General features: G+C 41.1%; 1 protein-coding gene across 1 annotated transcript in view; it reads left to right on the forward strand.

The window, feature by feature from the left end:
• Nucleotides 1–24,692, forward strand: part of AIG1 (androgen induced 1) — a 308,996-nt gene that overhangs the window by 254 nt on the left and 284,050 nt on the right. Inside the window, exon 2 of the mRNA XM_070506530.1 lies at nt 23,189–23,275. The gene's annotated coding sequence lies outside the window, so the exon portion shown is untranslated. The remainder of the gene's footprint in view (nt 1–23,188; nt 23,276–24,692) is intronic.

Genomic DNA, 24,692 nt, shown 5'->3' on the forward strand with positions numbered 1-24,692 from the left:
CTGCGCGCCGGCGGGGACCGCGCGCCGCCCCTCCGGGCGCCCGAGCCGCCGCGCCGCGCGGAGCCGCTGCCCCGGGCGCCGCGGGCCCGGCCGCCTCCCCAGCCCGGCGCGCCGCCGCCCTGCCCCGGGCGGAGTAAACACGAGCCGCGCAAGATTTGACCTGGCGCGACCCGGATTTCTGGCCGGGGTTCCCCCTGAGCAGGTGACTCCGTGGGAGGGGTGGAAATGAGTCTCTGGAATTCCGGGCCAAAGACATGAACTGTGGTTCTGCTTTTAAAGCAACTATTTCACCAACAACTGCAGGCTGTTTTGCGTCTCAAATTTCAGATTTCGCGGAAAGGGACCAAATGTCAAGACAGATCACAGACTCCCTTCCTTTTTCATTAAAAACGAATCCATTAAAAGGGAGGGCAGCCCCTTTAATGACCGCGAGAAGAGCGCGGCTTGGTTTCGTTTTTGTCTTGTTGTGTTTTTCATTTCGACCTAGAATCAGTGTATTTCTGAAGTCCCCGTGCGATGGCGACGCTGCCGGGAAGGGCGGCTGTGCAGAATAAAGCAGCGGTACATTTTCTTATCGATATTTTTTTCAAAGGAGAAAAATCGGAATGATTTGGAATATGTCACTGTGTCCTTTCAGGTTTCTCTCATTTAAATTCAGGGCCTACTTCCACTTAAGCGGCTTCTCCTTTCTTTGTATAAGATCTTTAATATTCAGCCTTTCTTGACTTAACTTGAAACACTTAATAAAAACTCCCCCAATCATCATTTTTCTCCTAAATGTATGCCGCTGCGTTTTTAAACATCCATTTAAAACGCAAAACGTGATTTTCAAAATGTTTTTTCACTTCCAAACCCACCTGCTACCTCCTCCCAGAGCCCATTTTATTTAATTGCTTAATAGAGAAGATTAAGCAGTTTCTTTAAGAATCCAATTTCCCTTCGGCACACACAACAGCAGCTGCCCAGGCTCCCAGAAACTGAGCAAGGAAGGTGGCAGGCAGCCGTCTGCTTCACGAAGATGAATGTTAGTTGAAATCTTAAATGCCCCCGTTAAAAGACTACATTAAGTGGTATAATGTGAACGTCAGGCTATTCAGGTAATTGAGCAGTTTAAATATTTTTTTTTAAAAAAAGCAAGTATACGTCAATTTGGATGGCGTTAGCCCACCACCAAAGAGACCCCCTAAAGACAGTCGTTAGTCAAACTTCATTCTTATTACCTTGTTTCAAAATCATCAAGCTCTAAAGAAGATAGCCTGAACTGAGTTGAAGTAGAAGTAAAAATGTTTGTGACTATGTGCAAACTAGGTGATGTCCCCTCTGCTGCAGAGAACCATTGTCTTTAAGTAAATGCCTCCCTGTCTCTGGCCCCTAATGCTGCAGCGTGTTTCTTGGCGCTGCCAGGTGTGGGCCAGTGCGGGCTCCAGAGCATATCAACACCTGCCTGCCCTTCCGGAGCCTGACCTACTGGGGGCCATTCAAAGCAGGAAAGGAAGCCTCTGCCTGTTGTTTTCCTAGTTTAGCAACTCCAGGGGGCAAAGACCTTCTTCTCACCGAGCTCAGGCAGCCTTGGTGGTATCCTTGCGCCTCAACCGATTGCTGGGCTGGGGTGGCGGGGCTCTCTGAATGGTTGTACCTAGACCTGGAGTGGGGAGTGGGGGTGATCCTCATGGAAAGAGCAGCTCCCAAAGGAAAGAGGAGGGGAGGGAGGTTTGTCCACTCTATCCCCTAAGTTTTTGGCCTTGGTTTCTCTCTTTTTAAAATCAGGGAGTTGGTCAAGATGATATGCCTGATTTCTTATGGCTGTAAATTCTATATAAATCACTGTAATAAATCCCTCTGAAAAACTGTGCAAAATGAATTAACTGGCGTGCCATTCCCTCAGATAAATTTATACTGCTGTAAATAAAGCTTTGAAGGGGGTACCTGCTATGGGGTTCTGATGAGTAAACGGAACAGAGCCTTGGGTCTAAGGAAAGGGTGATAGTGTGGAAGAGCCTGTCTGTGCATCTCCCACTTCCTACTCATCTGCTTTAATTGGTAGATGGAGGAAATTAAGCACTCTCCTGAACTGTGTCGTGTGAAGAATACTCAGGTCTCCAAAAATTATTTGAAGGAAAGAATTTCGAGGGAAAACCTGCCTGTCTGTTGAATTGTTAATAGGATACAAGCCAAACACTCTAATGCAGACCAGTCTCTATCCCACTGTCACCTCCTTTGGTTGCAGAGTGGAGGGCGGGGGCGGTAATTAGGATCAATCAGCTGGAGCCATACTTACTGTGACTCAGGTGACATCTGCCAGGATTGAAGGGTAAAGCGCTCATCCTCCTGGCTTTCACAGTGTGTGCGGAGCTCACAGACATCCAACCGACCACGTGTCCCCCACACTCCAGAGTTTCTCTAGGTGTATTCCAAAGACCACCTGTAGCAACATCTTTTGAAATGCTTATTTCAAAGTCTGGGCTGCCCCCTAAACTTACAAAATCAGAATCCCCGAGACTAGGGCCTGAGAAACTTCCTGGTGAATGAGACCACCATGATTCCCATTCTTACTAAAGCTTAAGGACTATTGCTTTAGACTTTGCCCTCAGATTGAATTGGGGCTGGCTCCCTGCCTGAGAACCCTCTTCTCCCCTCTTTATCACATTCCTCAGGTTTCACATGATCCCTTATGACAACTTGGCCCTTTTTATGCTTCAAAGATATCTTGTGGCTTCTATTTTAACCAGGTTTCGTCTATGCACAAATATCTTACGGAGGAAACGCCCCCATGAATGAACTGATGGGGGTGGGAAGGCTTGGAGAAGAGGCGAGTGCATGGTGGAGCACAGAGTTAGGACCGTGTGGGTGAGAGAATGCCTCTTTCTGAGAATTGCCCCAGAGAGGCAATCTGGTGGAGATGCACAGGATGCAGACACATTTTGATGATTTTCTGGTTTAGCTTGGGAGTAGCCATGTCCACAGCAGTCCAAGCTGCTAGTGAAACTGACTTCCTACATTCTAGAGAGCATTCAAGGGCTGCCCCATCAGGTCCTTATCCTAAGGAAGACGAGTTCAATTGTGTCTCACTGATAACCTTCTTAGGGACTAAAGAACAAAAAGCAGATTAGGAAACAGTCCGTAGTAGAAATAAGACTGTCCAGGATTACTGAAGCCTGAGATGCCCCCTTCGATGTCGGAAACGTAGGCTTACCAGACATCATTAACAATTTAAGAGCATCGCATTATCCCTTCCACATCCTACTCTCTTCCATAACCAAAATGGGTTTGAACTGGGCCCAGCCCCATGACCGAGTGGTTAAAGTTCTGCACAGGCTCCACTTTGCGGGGCCGGGGTTCGTGGGTTTGGATCCCAGGTGTGGACCTACTCCACTCATCAGCCATGCTGTGGAGGTGTCCCAAATATAAAACAAAATAAAGGAGGATTGACACAGATGTTAGCTCAGGGCTAATCTTCCTCAAACAAAAAAAAAAGAAGATTGGCAGTGGATGTTAGCTCAGGGTGAATCTTCCTAGCCAAAAAAAAAAAAAAAAATGGGTTAAAGCTGAAATTCCTTGCCTAACAGTCACTGCCTGGGGGCAAGGCTTTGCATCCACAGAAATCTTCCATTACAAGCCAAATATAAGTATCGAGCTCTTAACATGCTAAGCTGTTAATAAGTCTTTAACTGCTTATGAGAGATTAATTTATTAGATTGCCTTCCCAGAGTGACAGCTAGCTCAGGACTCAAACTGATTTATCTTGACAAAGCATAAGATGGGGATGATGGGAGGGGGGCGGTTAGAGGGGGCTGAGACAGAGAGGTCAAGCTTGGGCAGGACTGCTATGGGGTACCCCAGAGGTCTAGGAATAGGACACAGATTGAAGGGAAAGGGTGTGGGAAGATGAAGAGAGGGGCAAGGCAGAAGCTACATCTTTGGCACCTGCTGAGGATGCCTCTGCTCAGGGCCTGTGGAGAGGGGATCATGATGCTCCAGGCTTCTCAGGCAGGAGCAGGATGGGAGCTCTCTCAGCACAGAGTACGGGTCCTAGCTCTGACCTTGAGATAGTGGGAGACTTGCCTCCTCTCTCGGGGCCCCCACTTCCTCATCCAAACAACAAGGGAGTTTCCTTATAGTTGTAGATTCTGAAATTTGAACTTCTGACCAACCAGCAGGATCAGAAAAAAAGGGGAATAGGAAGAGAGAGGAGCAGAAAAAGAAAAACAGGGGAGAGACCTTATCAAGGAGTTTGCTCCCAAGCTCTTGTTAGGGCAAAATATCCGTTTTCAGTTTTAAAGAAATGGATGTATATGAGAAGGTGGACAAATAATGGGTAAGGATGAAGGGACAGAGATTTTTGGTCAAACTTATGCCATATAAATTAGATACACTATATGCTCAGAAACGAGAAGAGCTGTTTCTCGTTATCACCCTTAAAACACTTAGGGGGGAAAATGTGTTTCCCTTGAATTTAGCCAATAAAGTCTTTTACTGGTACCTAAGTCCTTAAACTTTTAGGATTTCTGAAAATAGTGACTTGACCCATTCCCAATCTAGCTGTTGGTCAGACCACTGATAGATTTGACCCTTTTTTACGTAGCTTTGAGCCTTGAGTTAGAAGAGGAAAAAAAACCAAGCGAGATAGTTGTCTTGTACAGTGATTTAGGTCCTTGGCTAGAAATTTTATGTCAAATAAGGTAGCAAGTCACATCAAAGAGAGGACGTGCTGGTAGAGGATGTTGTCTCAGACCCAGAGGCGAGTGCTCTCGGCAAGGAAGGAGCATACCGAAATTCTGTAGATGTGCAGCTGGGGGGGTTCACCTGGCTGTCACCGGGATAACAACACAGGAACCTCTGAGACAGTGCCGTGGAACCATCAATGTGCTTCATGAACCCAAACCACAGAGAGGGGACTTTGTTGCGGCAATACATTCTGTACAAGGAGGGGAGGAAACTTTTCCATGATCTGTTTAGAAAGATTTCCACAAGAGAAAGAATCATTTTGAAAATAGTTTGTACTCAAGAGGGTTAAGATTCAATGATTCGAAAGTCCGCTTATCCAGATGAGACCATCCTCATTGATTTTCATAGAGTATAAGAGTATTCGAAAGTTAATTATTTGTATTACATCTTTTTAAAAGAGATTTTCATAAAGGAACTCCTTCTTCAGTATGTCATTTTCCATTGACATTCTTGCACATATAGATGAGTATGTCGAAACCTTCTGTTCTACCAAACTGCCATTCTTCTCGGTCCCCCCACTGCCCTCTGATTTTACCTATCATTGTTTCATGATCATTTCTCCTGATCTAGACTGTGGAATCCTCAACCAGGAGAGACTGTGCCATGTATTGTGGTGAATAAATTCTCTGACTTTTTTACTCCTAGTAAAAATTTCATGTTTTACTCCTGCCTTCTTCTCTTTTCTGAGTTCTGTGCATAAGTCATGACACGGCTACTGAAAAGTATGAGAATCCTGATGACTTGGCTAAGGTCATAGTTAAAGCAGATCCACTTTAAAAGAATAATATGTGGCTTTGAGAAGGCAACTGTTCTGTTGTTGATCTTAGCTTTGTCCTTTAAGGCAATGATTATTTTCCAACAATTATTTTGTGCTGGGCATTTGAGATGCCTGACCCAACCACCAGTGGTACAAAGCTTACCAAATGTCACACAGCTAGACCAGCCCCTGATGGATTGACACACAGTATTGTTAAAATTTAGGTACTCAAACAAATTGTAAGTATACAGCTAGATTAATTTTTGCATATATATGCATGTTTGTGTAACCATTACTCTGATCAAGATGGAGAATATTTTTAACATTCTGCAATGCTCCCTTCGGCCCCTTTCTGGTTAATATACCCCCGAGGTAATCAATATTCTAACTTCTATCTCCATAGATTAGTTTTTGAGTGAGGATATCTATCATCTCTCTCTCTCGCAATCTCTCTATTTATTTGTTCAAAAAATAACATATCAAGTGCCCATGTGCTGGGCACCGTTTGGTAGCTAGAGAGATGGAGGGGTGAATGAAACAGATGAGGCCTCTGGCGCTGTGGGGCTCACATTCTTGTTGGGGACCTGATAATAGACAAGTTAACAAATAGACAATTCTGAATCATGGAAAATAGCACGAAGAATAAAACAAGGTAATTGATACACAGGAAATAGATAGGGTAGAGCAATACTGAATGGGGGTGGGGTATCTTCGGAATTGACATTTAGGCTGAGAACTGACTGATGAAGAGCAGGAAAAGAGTGCCCCGGGAAGAAGGAACTGAAAGTGTAAAATCCCTAAGATGAGAAGAAATGGGTGCCGTGAGGAACTGAGAGGTCAAATGTGGCTGGACAGGGGAGGTGGGAGCCCAAAAGAAAGTCGTAAGAGATGATGTAAGAGAAACAACCAGGAACCAGAGGAAAGTTCATTTATGGGGTAGGTGATTTGCAAAGAAGGGGATATACACTTGAGATGAAAAAATCTATCTGATATAGTCTATTAATTAATTTAAAAAACTTTTCCCAACAAAGAACCTTCAGTAAATAAGTAGTGGCTGCTGAATATGACTTGCAACTGGGTGGCAGGTCAGCAAGGAGAGAATTCCAAAGCAGAGGGCTTTCTGAAAGCATAATTGTACATATTGAACATAAGAAAAGGAAAACAGTTTTTAAAGTAGCAAATCCTAAAGCGACTTTGGATAATGTGGGTGCTATTCTTCACATTTTTCTATGGCTAATTAGAGAGAACGGGGAAACACGCAATGCTGCCCACAGCCCTGCCAACCCATTATGGGCACTTCTAATTTCAGATAAACGAAGGCCCTGGTCACCACCCCCACTTGTCTTAGAACACGCGTTGTATTATTGGAGTAGATGGGTGAAAATAACAGCCTTCTAAATCTCTATAAAGGGTACCTTTCTCTTATTAGCAGATACTTAATGAATTCAAATCATATCTCCATGTTAATGAAGCAACTCCCAAATTTGCTTTGCTTTTGCAAATCTAATTTTTCAATTTTTCCCCTTTACACAGAAAATGTGATATTTGGCTGGGCAGCTTAGAGCACTGACAGCTTCATGTGTATATAACAAGAAAAAATAGTGATTACGTAAAATCTCAGCAGATTATGTAAAATCTTCTCTTTAGTAAATAGTGTGTGTATTTCTCATTTCGAAAAGCATTCTTAATAATACTTGTTAACCAAATATGTATAAACTTGGAAATATACTAAAAACAAATAGCCAATTGTCACCTTTAAAACTCATCTTTTATTAAATTAAACCATGATGTTATTTCAAAAAAATAAAATATACATGATGGAAAATATTAAATTTCATGGTGAGGATAAAATTTGAGGAAGCAAAAAAGATCAGGACAACTGCATTTAAGTTTAAATTCTCAATAAGAGAATCCAGGATCCATCACTAAGGTTATTGCATTCATATAAATATAATGTCACTGTTTGCAAAATGCACCCAAAAAACCTAAATGAAACCAGGAATGAAGAAAATCCGCATGATTTTAAATATCAGAACTTCTAAAAGCATAAAGATATGGTTGAATTTTTCCATTATCATCAAAATTTAATTTTGTGTAGAATAAACTGAAAGACTCTTACTGTTTTCTGTGCTTCAGAACTTAGAAAAGGAGCTGTCACTCATTTTGGCTTATTTCTTAGTCATTCCAAGATTCTGTGAACGACTTCTTCCCTTGTGAGACCTAACAAGGTCAGGGATTAAAATGCAGCTGTTTAGGGGCCTGGCCAGAGGAATAGTGGTTAAGTTCACACACAGGGCATCAGTGGCCTGGGGTTTGCGGGTTCGGATCCTGATGCAGACCTACATGCCACTCATCAAGCCATGCTGTGGCAGTGTCCCACACACAAAATAGAGGAAGACTGGCACAGATGTTTGCTCAGGGCCAGTCTTCCTCACCAAAAAAAAAAAAAACAAAACAGCTGTTTATGTAAATAGGAAGCCTCCTAGTGCAGGGAAAGCACATGGAGAGAAGAGGTGCTCCTGTCTGAGAGTCAGTCTACTGACATTAAGACCTCTAGTGATAGACTGGGGTTCAAATCTCTACACCCTCATTTACCTGAAGGTGATTTGCCCAAGTACCTTAACATCTAAGAGCCTATTTTTCTGCAAAATTTGGAAAGCAGTATTTATTTCATAGTGTTATTGTAAGGGTTAAGTGACATACAGTAAGCACTTAATATATGCTTGTTGTTTACATAAATATTTGTGGCTCTGCCACTAACTTTTTGTGTGACTCTGAGCAAGGCATTAATCAAGGGCTGTATATACCCTTGTTTATAAACAGGGAGTTGAACAAGGTGAGACCTCAGTCTCCTTCCAAGTCCAGGATTCTACACTTCTTCCTGTCTGTGCGACCTCAGCTTCCTCATCTGTATAATGGGCATAGTAAGAGTACCTACTTCCAAGAATTTTTGAGAGGATAAGATGAATGAAGACAGGTAGAAATTCTTAGAACACTGCCTGGCACAAAGGAAGTGCTGAATCCATATTAGCTGTGATGCTGCTGCTGCTGATGACAAAGAAAGGTGACGAGGACCCCACTGGTAAGCAGTGTGGTAGCTCTGAAACGCTCAGTACAGGTGGATCACGTTCTCTCTTCTTTCCAAAGTCAGTGCCAGAGTTATCAAGATTTCATCCTTAAAGTTTCTTCAAGACTAAACTCATTCACTTCTCAGCAAGCAATGTGTGGAGAGTTCCCAGTGGTGATATCCTGGTCGGCTGACATATTTGTTTTCTCTTTTGGTATCAATGTTTTAAGAAATTGACTGACTCATTTATGACCACCCTCTCTTTTTGTGAACCTGGATATGTGTTCACTTTCATTCAAAAAATGGGTGGCACCAAAATCCCACCCATGTTGTCAAAGCTCGCTGAATTTACCTGGAGAGTTTCCTGCTTCTAATTATTTTACATCATACATCATTTCATCTAGTAACTCAAACCTGCTAAGGTTTAATTGGCACACGAAGAAGAGTTTTGATTTCTCCAAAACTGTGATTTGTGTAGGCCGTTTCCCAGCTCTCCCTAAGCTTTTTGTGAAATGCTACACACGATTAAATAAGCCAGTCAAGACAATTGAACCGGTGAGTGCGTTATAAATAGCAACCAAAATTATACTTCAGGTGTTAACTGGTTTGTCTTGATTTAATAATGAATTACACCATTTGACAAATGAGATAAGACCTTCACCTTTAGCTTTCGGATCCAAACTTCTCATAGTTGAAATGTATTATTACCATCTGGTGTCTGGCCTCTGAAATGCTTTGGTGATGGCTGCCTCATTTCAAGTAGCCAGGGCTTGGCTGCCAAAAAAGCACTCTCCTCAGTGTCTTGATTGGCAGGCCCAGCGACAAGGCTAAGGACCCAGTGGACCACAGACATACAGCTTGAGCTCTGTAGAAGTTTCCTCTAGTTCAAGGCAGACTCATTCTCTTCGTTTGTATTGCAAAGAAATTGTCAGTATCAAAGTTGTTTTTATTTTGGATCTCAGTCCGGAAGGATGCAATTCCTACACTTTTTAAGAATGTTTAGATCTCTTTTAGGTTATTTGACACCCTTTACAAAATGGCAACAATTTTAGCACCTTTTATCCTCAGGTAAAATAATTTGAGAGTGATACACAGTCTGGAGTTTTAACTCAGTGAAGCCACGTGGATCTGGCAGTTCCTTCTTTCTTCCTTCCTTCCTTCCTTCCTTCCTTCCATCCTTTCTTCCTTCCTTCCTTTCTTTCTTGTTCTAGGTTCTGGGAAAGGCGACAGGAGTCTTATTGCTTTCAAGAGTGTTGCAATAAGGTAGGAAGGACAAAGTTAACACACAGAATGATAGCCAATACGTTGATGAAGATGAAAGTAAGTGCTGAACATGGTGGCATAGATTCTAAGTGCAATCAGTCTTCTTGGTTCGTATAAAAGAAAGTTTAAAGGGTGAAATTTAGGAAAACAATTAGAAGTGAATGCAAATAATAAGATAAAGAGTAGAAAAGTTTCTGTGCCTTGGTAGATTTGGATAGTTTAGAAATGCCAAGCCTGGACAAAACAGGAGTTACCCATAGTAATGACGCATCATTACCAGATGTATCCAAAAGAGAGTTTATATTGAGTCCGTGTTTGTCAACGGGGAGGCTGAGAGTAAGACAGTTCAATAAGAGTGACCCGTAGTCATCCAGCCAGCAAGCGAGAGAGCGGAGACTCCAGCCCAGGTCTAAGGGCCTGGATGCTGTGCCCAAGACTCCTCACAACTGCGCTTGCTGTTTGCCTCTTTGGTTGACACTACTAAGGTGACCACACGTTTGAGAGTAAGAAGAGAAGCTCTAAATAAATATGCCTGGGCCATTGGCATGAACCAAGACAGTCCAGGGTTAACTAGGGCTTGCGGTCAACCTCTCTCTATCTCTCCATTCCCAGCCACCTACCAGACGCCCAGTGCTTCTGAGCGGTTGTGATTTCTTAGAGTAAATTGATTAAAGTCTTTTTTTTTTTAGGATTGGCCCTGAGCTAACATCTGTTGTCAATCTTTTTCTTCTTCTTTTTTTTCTCTCCTTCTTCTTCACCCCAAAACCCCTAATACATAGTTGCATATTCTAGTTTTAGTTCCTTCTAGTTCTGCTATGTGGGACACCGCCTCAGCGTGGCTTGATGAGCAGTGCTAGGTCCGCACCCAGGATCCAAACCACTGAAACCCTGGGCCACCAAAGTGGAGTGCACGAACTTAACCACTTGGCCACGGGGCTGGCCCCTGATTAAAGTCTTATAATTCTAGAGAGTTCTTCCATTTTAAAAGAGTCCACAAAGAAACATGTCCAATTAAATGAATCACTCACAGTGGAATTCAAGCAGTCAGGTACGTGATAATGAGAACTATTTCAAAACAATACCATTTTCCTGGCACCTGTCAAATCACATCTGTCATATAAAACTTGGCCAGCTGGATGTTGAAGCATCATTGGTCAGCTACATAGGTGTATAGATGGGTGCAGGGCAAGCACTTTAAATTAGTGAGGCAGGAATGAAAAGTGTTCTGCCCAAGAAATTAGCGCCATTCAGACTTCCTTTCATTTCCAGTTCAGAACTCATCAACTTAAGGAAAATTATGGCAATTTGGAGAGCATTCAGAAGAGACTACAGACTAAAACAAAATTATAAACATTTTTAAATGTTTAAAGCTACCAAAATGTAATGTGTTTTAATAAAATGATATATGTCCTCTACTCACCCAAATTCCCAAGTGTATGTCTAATAAACACAGACAGGAGCAGTAGATCAAAGGCCTGGGTACCATTTGCATAAAATTTAAGCTAAAATTCAATTCCATCTCAAGTATGTGTGACATCTAAAATAATATTCTGTCTGTTTTGCTTTTACTTTAGATTTTGGTCATTTTAAATTCCATTTGTATTTTATAAAAAGATGTCTACGGGCAAAATTAATGGAAAAAAATCAAAGGAGTGAGGGAATAAAATAAATCCTAAAAGAGGAAATGGGAACAAAGCAAAACACCAACACATAGAAACGTGTGGAAATGCTCTAGCCAGGCTCAGAGCACCACTCTCCCTGGAAGCAAGTGTTGGTAAACATCGGAACCGGTTGCTAGGGGAGGTGAGGGGATCTCCCATTCCCAGAAGTCTTTAAAAATAGGATCACATCTGTTGGGATGGGAGAATGGTGGTGCTGCCGGACTAGACAGCTTCTTAAGCAAACCTATAGTCTGGCAATTCTTCCATTTGTATTTTTCGTGATATCATCTCCCGTAGAGAGAATAAAATGATAATTCATTCATTCCTCTGGTATGGTTGATTGAAATTTTTGTTTCTGGTTCACAACTCACCCATAATTATAAGTTAATTTTCAGGATTGTTGTCAAGTACAGAAAATCCTCAAGTTTCTTTCCTATGTGAGCTGTAGGAGCTGTAAGATTTCAGGACATTGAAAATTTTCTTGTGTGATTAGTTTTAAATACTCTTTCAGTTGATGATACTTGTAAAGCAGCTCGTCATTGGTGTCCTTGTAATGGTATATTGTGAATTTGATTTTCCTCTCTGTCAATGTCAGTATTATATATCTAATTTGAAAGAAATTTAGATATTTTTCCAATAAGTTCACATGACTCACTCCTCTCCATTAACTAGATTATCAAAGAATAAAGAGCCTAATCAGTACTTTAATTCAAAACTTCCCTCTTCCTGTTAATGAATTACTGCTCTTTGTGTTATCTGAAAAATGCATTTGTTACAATTTACTTCTTGATGTCAAAATAATTTCTATTGATTTTATCACTCAATTTTCTTTCTTAGTACATTAATTTTCATCTGAATTTCTTCTCAGGGCTTTAATAAATTAATTCATAGGTGACAAAAGAAGTACTCTTCATATATGCCAAGTCAGGATGGATTTTGATTGATTTCTCAGTTTTTATTAATCGTAAAGTTCCAAAACATCTCTCCACATTTCAATTAAATTGAAGTAGTTATGCTTTATCATCTTTTTGAATAACTTTTTCACTTCTTCTTTGTATTTATGTTTCTCTTCTACATCTTTGAAAATATATTTTGGAGTCATTATATTGCAACCTACCACGTCACGAGACTTGAGCAGCTTTAGTGTGAGCAAACCATGTTGCTACCCCTAGGCTCTTGAAAGAAACATTCCTGTTGGCATTCTTTTTTTTTTCTTTGCTGAGGAAGATTCACCCTGAGCTAACATCTGTGCCAATCTTCCTCTTTTTTGCTTGTGGAAGAATCACCCTGATCTAATATCTGTGCCAGTCTTTCTCTATTTTGTATGTGGGTCACCAGCATAATATGGCCCCAGTGAGTGGTGTAGGTTTGCACTCGGACAGCCAAAGTAGAGAGTGCTGAACTTAACCATTAGGCCGTGGGGCTGGCCCCCTTGTTGGCATTTTTTAAAAACTAAAACATAATTACCATTCAATAAAATGCACAGATCATAGTGTTTAATTCGATGAGCTTTGAATAAACCTGTGTAACCACACCTAAAACAGGAGAGAGAACACTTCTATCACCCCAAGAATTTCCCTCTGTCTGTTTCCTGTTAATACTCCCTTCGCCATCCACTCCAACACCCAGAGCAACCATTCTCTGATTTCTTTCACCATAATACATTTCCCTGTTCTTGAACTTTGTATCAGTGGAATCATGCGTTATGTGACCTGTGTCTGTCTTATCGTGCTCAACATAGTGATTTTGAGGATCAAACATGTTATTGTATATCTCAGTAGTTTGCTCTATTTTATTAGTGTGTTATTCCATTGTATAAATATACCACAATTTGTTTATTCATTCTCCCATTGATGGACATTTGGGTTCTTTCCAGTTTGTGGCTATTACAAATAAGGCTGCTTCGAACATTCTTGTACAAGTCTTTGTGTGGACGTATGTTTTTCTTTCTCTTGGGTAAGTACTTGAGACTAGACTTGCTGGGCCATGGGGTAGAAGTATGTTTAACGTTATTAGAAAGATGGCATATGTATTTAAAACAATCCGTCTACAAGTAAAGCACAAAAGCAAAACACGCAATTGTTGCACAATTCCGAAGTGATCGATGAATTCGGGTCCTGTAAAGGAGGCTCTTCCTCCACCTGCTCTGCTCATCTGCGGCTCATCACCTGCCATCGCTTCCTGATCCAGCCACACAGAATGACTTGCTGTTCCCTGAGCATGTAACTTATTCTCTTCCCTATGAGTCCCCCTACAAGGTACTTCTTCTGGCCTACTGCTCTTCTCTTCCCCTTTACCTGCTCTACTATCCTTAAAGATTCAACTTAGTCATTTTCTTTCCCTGGGAGGCCTTTATCCCATCCTCCTCCAACCCCTCATCACCACTATCAAAGTTCAATGAAGTGTCCCTGCTGGGTGCTCCCATAGAAACTCACGTTTTTTCGTATAATTCTTTGGTTATCTATCTCCACCACTGGATCATAAGCCCCTCAAGGGTGGAGTCCTGATCCCTGTTAGAATCTAACGCCTAGCAAAGTTCTTGATCCAGAATAGGTGCTCAACAAGTATTAGTTGAAACAATGAACTAATACTTGGGCAGATTTGATGTTGTTGTTGAGAGTGGAGGAGTTTCTTTATACCTCTGTGATATTCAGGGAGAAATAGTCATTGCTGTTATGGGTCTGGAGTTCGAGTATTGGACTTATGGTTGGCAGGAGGTGAGCTGGAGTATAGATATAAGAACGCTCCTTACTCTCAGTCACGTTATATAGGGTAAGAGTTGAAAGTTTGGAATTTGATGAGATCACTTGGGAAAAGATGCCATTTTCGAAAGCAATTGAGAAAGAGTGAAAGAAGGGGGCCAAATTGCAGTAGATTGTAGAGTAAATGGGAACTGAGGGAAGAAATGCAAACTGTGGACAATTAATTCAAGATATTTGGTGCTGAGATGTCAAGTAAGGCAATTAAGATAATATCCTAGGGGCCGCCCAGGTGGCCAAGTGGTTAAGTTCATGAGCTCTGCTTCCGGCGGCCCAGATTGCTGGTTCGGATCCTGGGCACAGACATGGCACCATTCATCAAACCGTGCTGAGGTGGCGTCCCAGATAGCAGAATCAGAAGGAGCTGCAACTAAAATATACAACCATGTGCTGGGGGGCTTTGGGGAGAAGAAGAAGAGAGAGAAAAAAAAAGAAGATTGGCAACAGATGTTAGCTCAGGTGCCAATCTTTAAAAAAAAAAAAAAAAAGATAATATCCTAACAGGTAGATGAGAGTGGATGGTGTGATGCTGTTTTCACTTTTATTTTTGTTAGTTCCAGAAAGAGAAGCCAATTGAGTCTATTTTCAAGTTGAGGGACCAGAGTTATTGGAGAGAGGATATTATTTTGGAATATGATAGCAAATGAGACAAGCTTAATTTGTATAAAGTTTTTGCTGCAGTCTCACCCCATTAAATTATGATTTGGGGTTTTCTCCCATCCTTAATGACCATATTTTCATTTTAAGGCACTGATTAGGATTGGAGGTCAAAAGTATTTGGGTGGCTCAAAGCAGAAGCCTTTCTCCATAATGAGTAGAACTGAGTGAAGACTGTGTGAGGTTTGGATATCCACCAGGAACTCCGTGTGCTCGCTCCACTTCTTGTATTAGCGATCTAATAATGCTAAGAGAGGCCATTTCATAATGGATTCTAGGTAATGACATTTTAGAGCTGGAAATAAGCTTAGAGACCATCTCGTCCAGCATCTCCCAGACTTTAATTCTTGGTCAGGACACAGCTTAGACATCGTCTCTTCTGGGAATCCTTCCGCAGGATGTGAATAAGTACACTTTAAAAAAAAAGTCACAGGCAAATTTTATATCCCCCTCTTGGAGTTTAACAATATTTATTATTAAACATACATCTTAAAGTCTCTTAGAAGTTCTGCAATAAATGAACCTATTTCATCTTGACTCACAAGATGGTTTTCAATCTTATTTGAACATGAAACTCTATGCTCTTATTTTGTGGACACCTATATGCATCTCTTAGAACCAACTTTGAGAATCATTAATTTTCTCTAATCCCTTCCTTCAGATAGAGCTCTCATTCAGTGTTCATAGCTCCTTGTCTCAGCTATCTAGACTCAGTGGCGTGAAACGATTTAGTATCTTGGTTGACTAGAATGATCTGAGCAGTTCTTCTGTTCCACATCATGTTGCTGGGTCTTCCGTTATCTGTGGCTTGACTTCCAACATCCAAGATGGCCCATTCTGATGTCTTGATAGGGATGGCTGAAACACTGAGCTTAGCTTGGATGCTGGCACTGCTGGGCTTCTCTCTCTCCATCTAGTCTCAGGGCCTCAGCTCTTCACACAGGTTTGCCATGTGATCTCACCTTATGGAATCTTCGTAAGATAAGCAAATGACTTACGTGGTGGCTCAGGGCTCCCAAAAGTACAAAAATCAGAAACTTCTAAAGGTTTTTTAAGGTTTAGTCCCAGAACTGGTACAGCATCACTTCCATCACATTCTATTGGTGAAAGCAGTCACAAGGCCAGCCCAGACCCAAAGGGAGCAGGAGTAAATTCCATCTCTCTATGGACATGACAAGGAATTTGCAGTCATGTTTAATCCAACATACTTCTTGTAGGCTTTGGGCATCTTTTCAGATAAAGAACCTGCTCACTGACACTGAAAACGTCTCCAGATAACTGTAAGTGCCCAGGCTTCTTGGCACCACAGAGATGGCTGAGATCCATTAATACCTTCCCTGATACCAGGATCAATGGGTTAGGCAAATGGCCAGTAGGACCCAAAGCCAACAAATCAAACAGGGAGAAGGTTGAAAGATTCACATTAGTCCTAATAGTCTAAACCAGAGGTTGGAAGCCTACATCCAGTGGGCCAAATCTACCCACGGTCTGTTTTTGTAAATAAAGTTTTGTTGGAACACTGCCACACCCCTTCATTTACGTATTGTCTGTGGCTGCTTTTGTGCTACAAGGTCAGAATGGAATAGTGGTGACGGAGACCATGCAGCCCGCCAAGTCTAAGACATTTACTATATGGCTCTTCACATAAAAAGTTTGCCGACCCCTGGTCTAGACTGTATAAAATGACAGTCGTGTTATCATGAGATGACTCTATCCATATATCTTAGTCAATTTGGGCTGCTGCAACAAAAAAACTATAGACTGGGGGACTTAAACAGCAGAAATTTATTTTCACAATCTTGGAGGCTGGGAAGTCCAAGATCAAGATGCTGCCCGTGCAGTTCCTGGCTCACCCTCTTCCTAGTTTGCAGAAGGATGTCTTCTTACCATATCCTCACATGGCGGAAAGAGAGATCATCTCTCTTGTGTCTCTTCCTATAAGAGCACTAACAGCATGCATGAGGGCTCCACCCTCATGACCTAATTATCTGCCAAAGACTCCCACCTCCAAATACCATCACATTGGGAATTAGGGCTTCAGCAGTGAATTTTAGGGGGACACAAACATTCAGTCCATGGCTTCATACATTAGGAAATGTAGAATATTAGCAAGCTGTAAAGCGCTTTTCATAGAAACAAAGAATTGTTTTGTCTTGTTGCATGCATAAATAATTCATTAGTTGTCATTGCTGATTGTAGTCCATTTTTTATCCTCTCACCTGTTGATGGATGTTTGGGTTGTTTGCAGTTTTTGATTATTACAAATAAAGCTTCTATGAACATTCGTGGGCAGGTCTTTGAAAGGATATATGCTGTTATTTCTCCTGGGTAAATACCTAAGAATGAAATGGCTGGATCATGCGGTTGGCATATATTTAACTTCTTAAGAAACTGCCAAATGTTTGCCAAATAATTTACATTCCCATCAGCAGTTTATGAGAGTTCCCATTCTGCCACTTGTCAACACTTGGTATGGTCAGTCCTTTAGTTTTAACCATTATAATAGATAGTGTACTTGTATCCTACTGTGGTTTTAACTTGCATTTCTCTAATGACTAATGATGTTGGGCATCTTTTCATATGCTTACTAGCTGTCCATAAATCTTCTTTGGTGAAGTGTCTGTTGAAAACTTTTGCCCATTTGCAAAAATTGAGTTGTTTATTTCTTATTCTTTAGTGTTGAGTTCTTTAAATATTCTGGATAGCAGTTCTTTACCAGATATCTAATTCACAGATACTTTCTTCCAGTCTATGGCTTGTCTTTCATTGTCTTTTGATGTAGTCCAACATATCCATTATTTTCTTTCATGGATAATGCTTTTGGTATCACATCTAAGGAATCTTTGCCTAATCTAAGGTCACCAAGAATTTCCTCTTATGTTCTCTTCTAAAAGTGGGAAGTGTTTTAGGTTTCATATTTAGATCTATGATCTATTTTGAGGTAATTTTTTAATAATATGCAAGATATGGATCCAATCTCATTTTCTTTTCTGGCAAATGGAAGTTTCGTTGTTCTGGCAACATTTATGAAAAAGATTACACTTTCTCCACTAAATTGCATTTGCCACTTTGTCAAAGATCAGCTGTCTGTATTTGCATTGGCCTATTTCTGGACTCTCGGTTCTGTTGCATTGACTGTGACCATCTCACCTCACACTACAATCATGCTCCAGTATAGCTGAAGAATCTGAGAATTCAAAATTCAATCTTGACCTTACAGGTTAGTCTGAATATATTCAGTGAGATGGGAGGCTAAAATGTATTGTATTTAACAGTCTGTTAGTTCCATTGATAACTTTTAGCTATTTAGATATATAATAAGTGGGCCTTTTTCTCTGGGCTTCACAAATGTTACAAGCCTGGCAGGGGGATGGAATTGAAGAGTACCAAATAGGCAGATATCACTTACTCTCGATGTTCTAGTGACTCTGAATTTAACAAAAATGCCATCTTGGAAGAGTCAGATACATATGAATAATTCATAGTAATGATTGGCTGGATTATAAGTGTTGAGGGGAAATGGCACGGGCTAAGCTGGAGAGGGAAGCAAGGACCAGATCATGAAGAGTCTTGTAAGCCATACTGTGGAATCTGGACTCGCCTGAGAGTCAAGTGGAGACATGGAAGGATTTTCAGTATGAGGCTGACATAATCAGACTGGTGTTTTAGAAAGATTAATCTAGCTGCAAAGCGGACTTAGGACAAGGGACAAGAAAGTGATAAGAACAAGTAATGAATCTATTTCGGTATCTAGGTAAGAAATGAAGATGGTTTGGACTAGATAGAACAGCGATGATGAGAATGGAGAGAAATAAACAGATTATAGAATTATGTAACAGTAAGGGCTATAGGACCTAGTTAAAAAGAAATAGGAGTTAAGGATGATTCTCAAGTTTTTGGCCTGGGCAGTTGGGTAGATGGTGATGACATTCAATGCGAGAGGGAAGTGCGCTGGAGATTTGGGGGCCTTATAGAGAAAGGTAATGGATTCAGTTTGAATGTGTTGTGTTTGAAAGCCTGCAGGCACATAGTAAGCTTTTGGCACAACCTTGGCGCATAGTAATTTTGTGATATAAAAGAAATGAATAAATGAAGCAGTCAAACTTGTTAATTATACTTCAACTATTTTTATCTTGAGGATAGAAAAGATAAAGAACACTTCCTCTAAGGTCTGGGGAAGCCTAAATCAGTTGCTGCTCTCACCAATTCATGTACTTCTATGTAGATTTGTCTAGAAATGAAGCAATGCTGTTAGTGAAATTTTATTTTTTTCTAGACTTGCTCGTTGTATTAGGCAGGTTGTAATAAGCAATCCCAAAATCAGAGACTTAGTACAATAAAAATTGACTCACTTTTGTAACATTGCAAAGTCAGTCTGGTGATTCCCCTTGACAGATTTCCTACTGGCTCAGGGATTCTGGCTCCTGCAGTCTTATAAATCTGCCATCTTAGAGATGCGACTTCTGAGCGTGTCAAGTTAGATGATGGGACTACAGAAGTGCCGCAAATGCTTTAAGGGCTAGGCTTAGAAGTGGCTTACATCACCTCTGCCCATATTCCATGAGACCATGAGACAGAGTCCTATGGTCTCAACCCCATGTAGAGGGCCTGGGAAATCCAGACCCTACATGTGGCCAGGAACAGGAGGCTAGAATTGATGCCCATCTAACCAGTCTCCACAGTTGAAAATCAGAGAATTAGTTTTCAGGTAAGCGCTCAAATAACACAAACACAATACGAATAGTCAAAATTTGTACTCCCATTGCAGACTTACTGTTCACAGAATGAATCGTTTATTTTGTAACTGCAAAATAAGATCATACTATTCTCTTTGCTCATTTAAGACACTTTGTCATTTGGATGCCAATGGTTTGCTTAATTCTTTTAGAGTAGTTCAGACCCTTATGCTGAAGATAATATTTAGTGTTTATTTTCTCCCACAATCAGCTTTTTGAGAATTTGCCATCATAACTACAGAGGAGAATATGGCAAACCGAAACAGAGACCTCCAAGAGAGGTATAATACAGATGCTTCAAGTTATAAAATCTCTAATTTCATTATTGAAAAAGTGAATAGTGTTTTCAGAGATAGTCTAATTAAATAACATGTGGCATAATAAATAAGACTGCCCAGAGTTCACATAATATCTTATGTATGCGCATTGACTTATTAGATTATCATGATCACCCTAATATATTCTATTTATTTGTCGTAAAAGCACCCAGATTTTCTATGGGGAGCTACCGCTCCTCACCTACTCTCAAACTCCTACTGTCTGGGTGGAGCTCACTCTATCTCCAATTTACAGGGTGGATGTACAGCCTAGACCAGGCCAATCAAACTTCACACCTGCCTGATTACAAGGAGTGATTTAGAGATAAACACAACATCCAGTTCATGCTAATCAGAGTCATTGCCAATCAATGACTGGACTACTATTATAACAGTCAAGAAGAGGACCTTCCAGTTCTGCACCTAGCTGGATATAAGCTGGATTTGTTGGAGGCCATCTTGCCCTTGTGGAGAGCGTGCCTGAGAGTTGGGGGAAAGAAAGCAGAGCCAAGGTGTTGAGAGTGACGATCTTAGTCCATTCCGGCTGCTATAACAAAATACCGTGGACGAGGGGGCTTATAAACAGCAGAGATTTATCTCTCTCAGTTCTGGAGGCTGGGAGTCCAGGATCAAGGTGCCTGGCAGATTCGCTGTCTGGTGAGAACCCAGTTCCTGGTTCGTAGACGTCATTTTCCTGCTGTATCCTCACACAGGAGAACGGTCAAGAGTGCTCTCTGGGGCCTCTAGTCCTGCTCATGAGGGCTCCACCTTCATGACCTAATCACCTCCCAACGTCCCCACCTCCTAGTACCATCACACTGGGGATTAGGTTTTAAAGTATGAATTTTGGGGAGACACATTCAGTCTAAAGCAGTGACTGAATCCTAGTGATGTTGTTTGAACCAGGACCGAGGCACACTGTCACAAGGCTACTCCTGGAGAGTCAATGCATTGCCGTTTTGAGCTGGCTGTCTCTTATTTGCAACTGAAAGAGTCCTGTGCTTTTGATTGGGTCGTTACTATTTTCCCTATATTTTAGGAAAATAAACTGAGGTTTGGAGAGCTTAGGCAACTTGCTATAGCTCAGTCCACACTTGGTAAGGCCAAACAGAAAGGAAAATTGACTTAAAGGACAGTGCTTTAATTATGGTTTACTTCATTAAGATTCTTTTCAAGTTTTAAAACACTTTTCTCTTTCTTTTCTATCAAGACTTAAGAAAAGTTTTCTCAGGATAGAATCATTCCTGCGCTGTATCTGGAAGTTCAGCCTTTCCAATATTTATTGGCAGTTGTTGTGTAGCATTTTATTATTATAAATATGAATGCTGAGTCATTCTCAAGAAATAAATAGTAAAATTAAGCACTTTATGAGCCATATGATGGAGGCATCTGCTACTGTTCTGTTCTGCACTTGAAATGAAATCTTTTCTACAGTTGAGCCCCAGGTCTGATCTAAAATCAACAGAGAATGCTTGAAATACTCAAATGTGTGCTGTTATGAAATCTAGTGGTTTTAGAAAAAAGCATGTACATACTGTATACTTCAAAATAACTAAATAACAGTATTCTTAATGGGAAAAAAATCCCATTTTTTCCTGGAACTGTGAACGGAAAACTCCACTGCATACCATTCCAATTCAAGGATCTGTAATCTTAGACCATTGAAGAGTTCCTCTTTCCAAGGAATGTTTCTCTGTGTGGTTTCTAAACCTCCTGACTTTTTGCAAAAATTTAGCCTACCCTGGGAAGCGTAAGAGAAATAAAAGCATAGGAGTCCATAGGTCTTCTTTAGTTTGCATGTCTGACACAGAGTTCTTCCATTGTAATCTGTCATATTCAGTCACACTCTTTACTTCATTGGGTTTTATTTCATCTTCAGAACAAAACAAAGCTATAAGATGGTGATAAGGAATTTTTCTTTCACAACAAACATGAAGACAAAATTTGCTAGGATTCAGTCATAGGAACCACAAAACTGTGTGGACAGCCAAGTTGCTAGGAATCCCATGTTCTACTCTACTCTTTTAAAAGTCAATAGTTATGATTCTAATCAAACTCCGTGGCGTTCCATATGGTGTTCACCTTTAAAAGATTATCTACTCATTGCTTGCCTCCTTCTGATGCTCTCTGAACAACAACTCATGTGAATAAATAGCTCAAACAGTCACAAACAGCGTAGAGAAAGAAGTTGTCCCCCTCTTTATGCACTGTTCAGAATGATCTGAAGCATCATGGAGGATGTCCTGAGACGGGTGCCCAGAATTTCCACTCAGACGTTAGCTTTGTACTTGGGGTTAGGCAAACTAATCACTCTCTGAACCTCAGTTCCTTTAGCTGTAATAGACACACTAATGCCTTCATCAGGGATATGGAAAGACTAAAAGGTTAAATGTTCTTTTAAACTTTACCGTTTAGTCGGAAAAAAAACACAAACCGCTGTAAATCTCTATGCGCATTTAAGATATTGAAGATAATTGAGCACCAGTTTTTTAACTCCTCTCCTGACGTAAAAATTATGGCAAAGATGTTTAAAATCCAAGCACTAACACAACTACAGTCACACACGCTAAATAACCTGTGACAAATTAAAGTCAAGTTACTAACAAGAGTAATTGTACAATTAAATTGTATTAGCTCTTGTAATTGTATACATGTACATGGACATACACAGAGTTCCAGTTTAAGTTTAGCCAAATGGAGAAATCAGATCTGAGAAAAATGCCCCTCCAGTGGGTGAAGATGTGGGAAGTGATTTCTACGGAAGTAGTCTGATGAATCATCACTCAACTACCACAGTTTCTTAGTTAATCTGAGATATTTCAATTAGATTCTTCCTGATTTTCACTTCAGCACAGCATCTCTGGGTAGGATCACTCCCTCCTCTCCTTTGCGGGGCCCCCCCCCCCCCCCCCCCCCCCGCCAGCAGCCAGCATCCCCCACCCTGGTCCTGGCAGCTGCTAGCTAAACTGCCACCAGGAAAAATACTGCATCAGCTAACCACAAGAAGAGTCAAGAGGCAATAGGACGCAAATAAAATTGGTCTGTGTTAGCCACCATTTCACCTCAGTTTCTCGATTATTATCCTCTTCCTCCTAACGCTCTCCTTCTCCTTAGCCAGATGGCCCCACCCTCCTCCCTAGGAGTCTGGTGTCTTCTGGCTGGCCGCTCAGCTGACCACTCCTCCTTGCCTCATCTGAAGGTTTCCCAGTTCCAAAATGATCACTACCTCTTTTTTTTTTTTTCCAGCTTCCTTTCCCATCAAACTCACGTTCTCTCAAACCTGCTGATCTCAGAGAGTTGTCAACAGAAAAACCAACTATTCAAGCCTAAAGTGTGAGTAACTACCTTTTCCTTTCTGGGATTTCAAATTTTAAGCATGTTGACCCACATCCCCTACAATTAGTGACATCTCATGGAATCTAAAGGGGATTGAGGTTACACAGTGGGGAGAGGTAGGGACACAGACCTCTCTCCGTTCCTTTAACTTTCACCTCACGTGTGATGCTTCCTCCTATTTTGGTTAGGGCCAGTTTCTTGAGACTGCATTTATTTCTCAAGAAGAGTTACTGCTTAGGGATTAGCCGTCACTTCCGGCTGCCACCTTGAGCTTGACACGAAGAATGCAGCTTTGCTCATGGAGCATGAAAGCAGCTTGCAGAGTTCTGCTGATTGGCATAAAGCCACCAGGAAATAAAGTTTTTCATTCCTATGTGCACACACACGCACGCACGCACACACACACGAAGCAGCATTTCATCCCCGTTTGTGGGCGAACACAATTTCAATTGCGTTGGGCTCTTTTTCTTCTATCTAGTCTTAGAACAGAGAAAAACTACAGGTGTGATTGGGGCCTGATTAAATCCTGAATTGTCAACTGACAAGTGTAGATGCTACAAGCTTCAAGTTCCCTGGCCTTTGATTAACTTACTCCCTGGGGGTCTCAGAGAGCCTTGGGTAGAATGAATACTTTATGTAAATTTTATTATTTTTTGCTGAATATGTGAAGTTGCAGTGATTCTCTTTAGGGCAGTGTTCACAAATTGTTGCAATGTATTATTTTTGTTAATTGCTTTGTATAAATTTACATATTGGTAGAAATAAATGGCATGTATCGTTTATTTGATTTCTTTTTGCTTACACTCCTTACATCCCAGAAACCAGGAAGGTCGAAGTGTTCCAGGAACATCGAACCACATAGTCCCTCCATCTGAGCACAGAACTATGAAGGGAGTGAGAAATGTACCTAGTGTTCTCAAGAGCTAAAAATAAGGAGGGAGTAACTAAACTGCTTATGTGAAAAAAATCATGAGGCCGGTATCCAAAGAAGAGTCTCAAACTTTCTTCAACATGGATAGTCCACCTTTTGCTCCCACCGAATTACTAAAACAATTTACAAATTGATTCACAAATTAACTTCTAACGGTCATGTTTTAAAGCCTCACGTTAGTCCTGATATTACACGGTGGACGCGTTCTCTTATTGACCCTTGAACATTGGCGTTCCCAGAGTTCTACTCATCGTCTCCTATCCTCACTCTTCTCCAGAGTTCTCAAAACGGAAGCCCGCAGACTGGGTACAGACCACAGATGTCTACTGTTTGGGCTCTACAGGACTTCAGGCAAATTTAAGAAACAGTATTTAAAACCTGAAGTTTTCACTTATTCGTTTGGATTTTCCAGGTTCTTTTGAAAAATGGGAAGATCTGACAACACCAGACCAGCCTTTACGTCTATCAATAATTACCTGCAAC

This window comes from Equus asinus, chromosome 1 (genome assembly GCF_041296235.1).
Source record: "Equus asinus isolate D_3611 breed Donkey chromosome 1, EquAss-T2T_v2, whole genome shotgun sequence".
Lineage (NCBI taxonomy): Eukaryota > Metazoa > Chordata > Mammalia > Perissodactyla > Equidae > Equus > Equus asinus.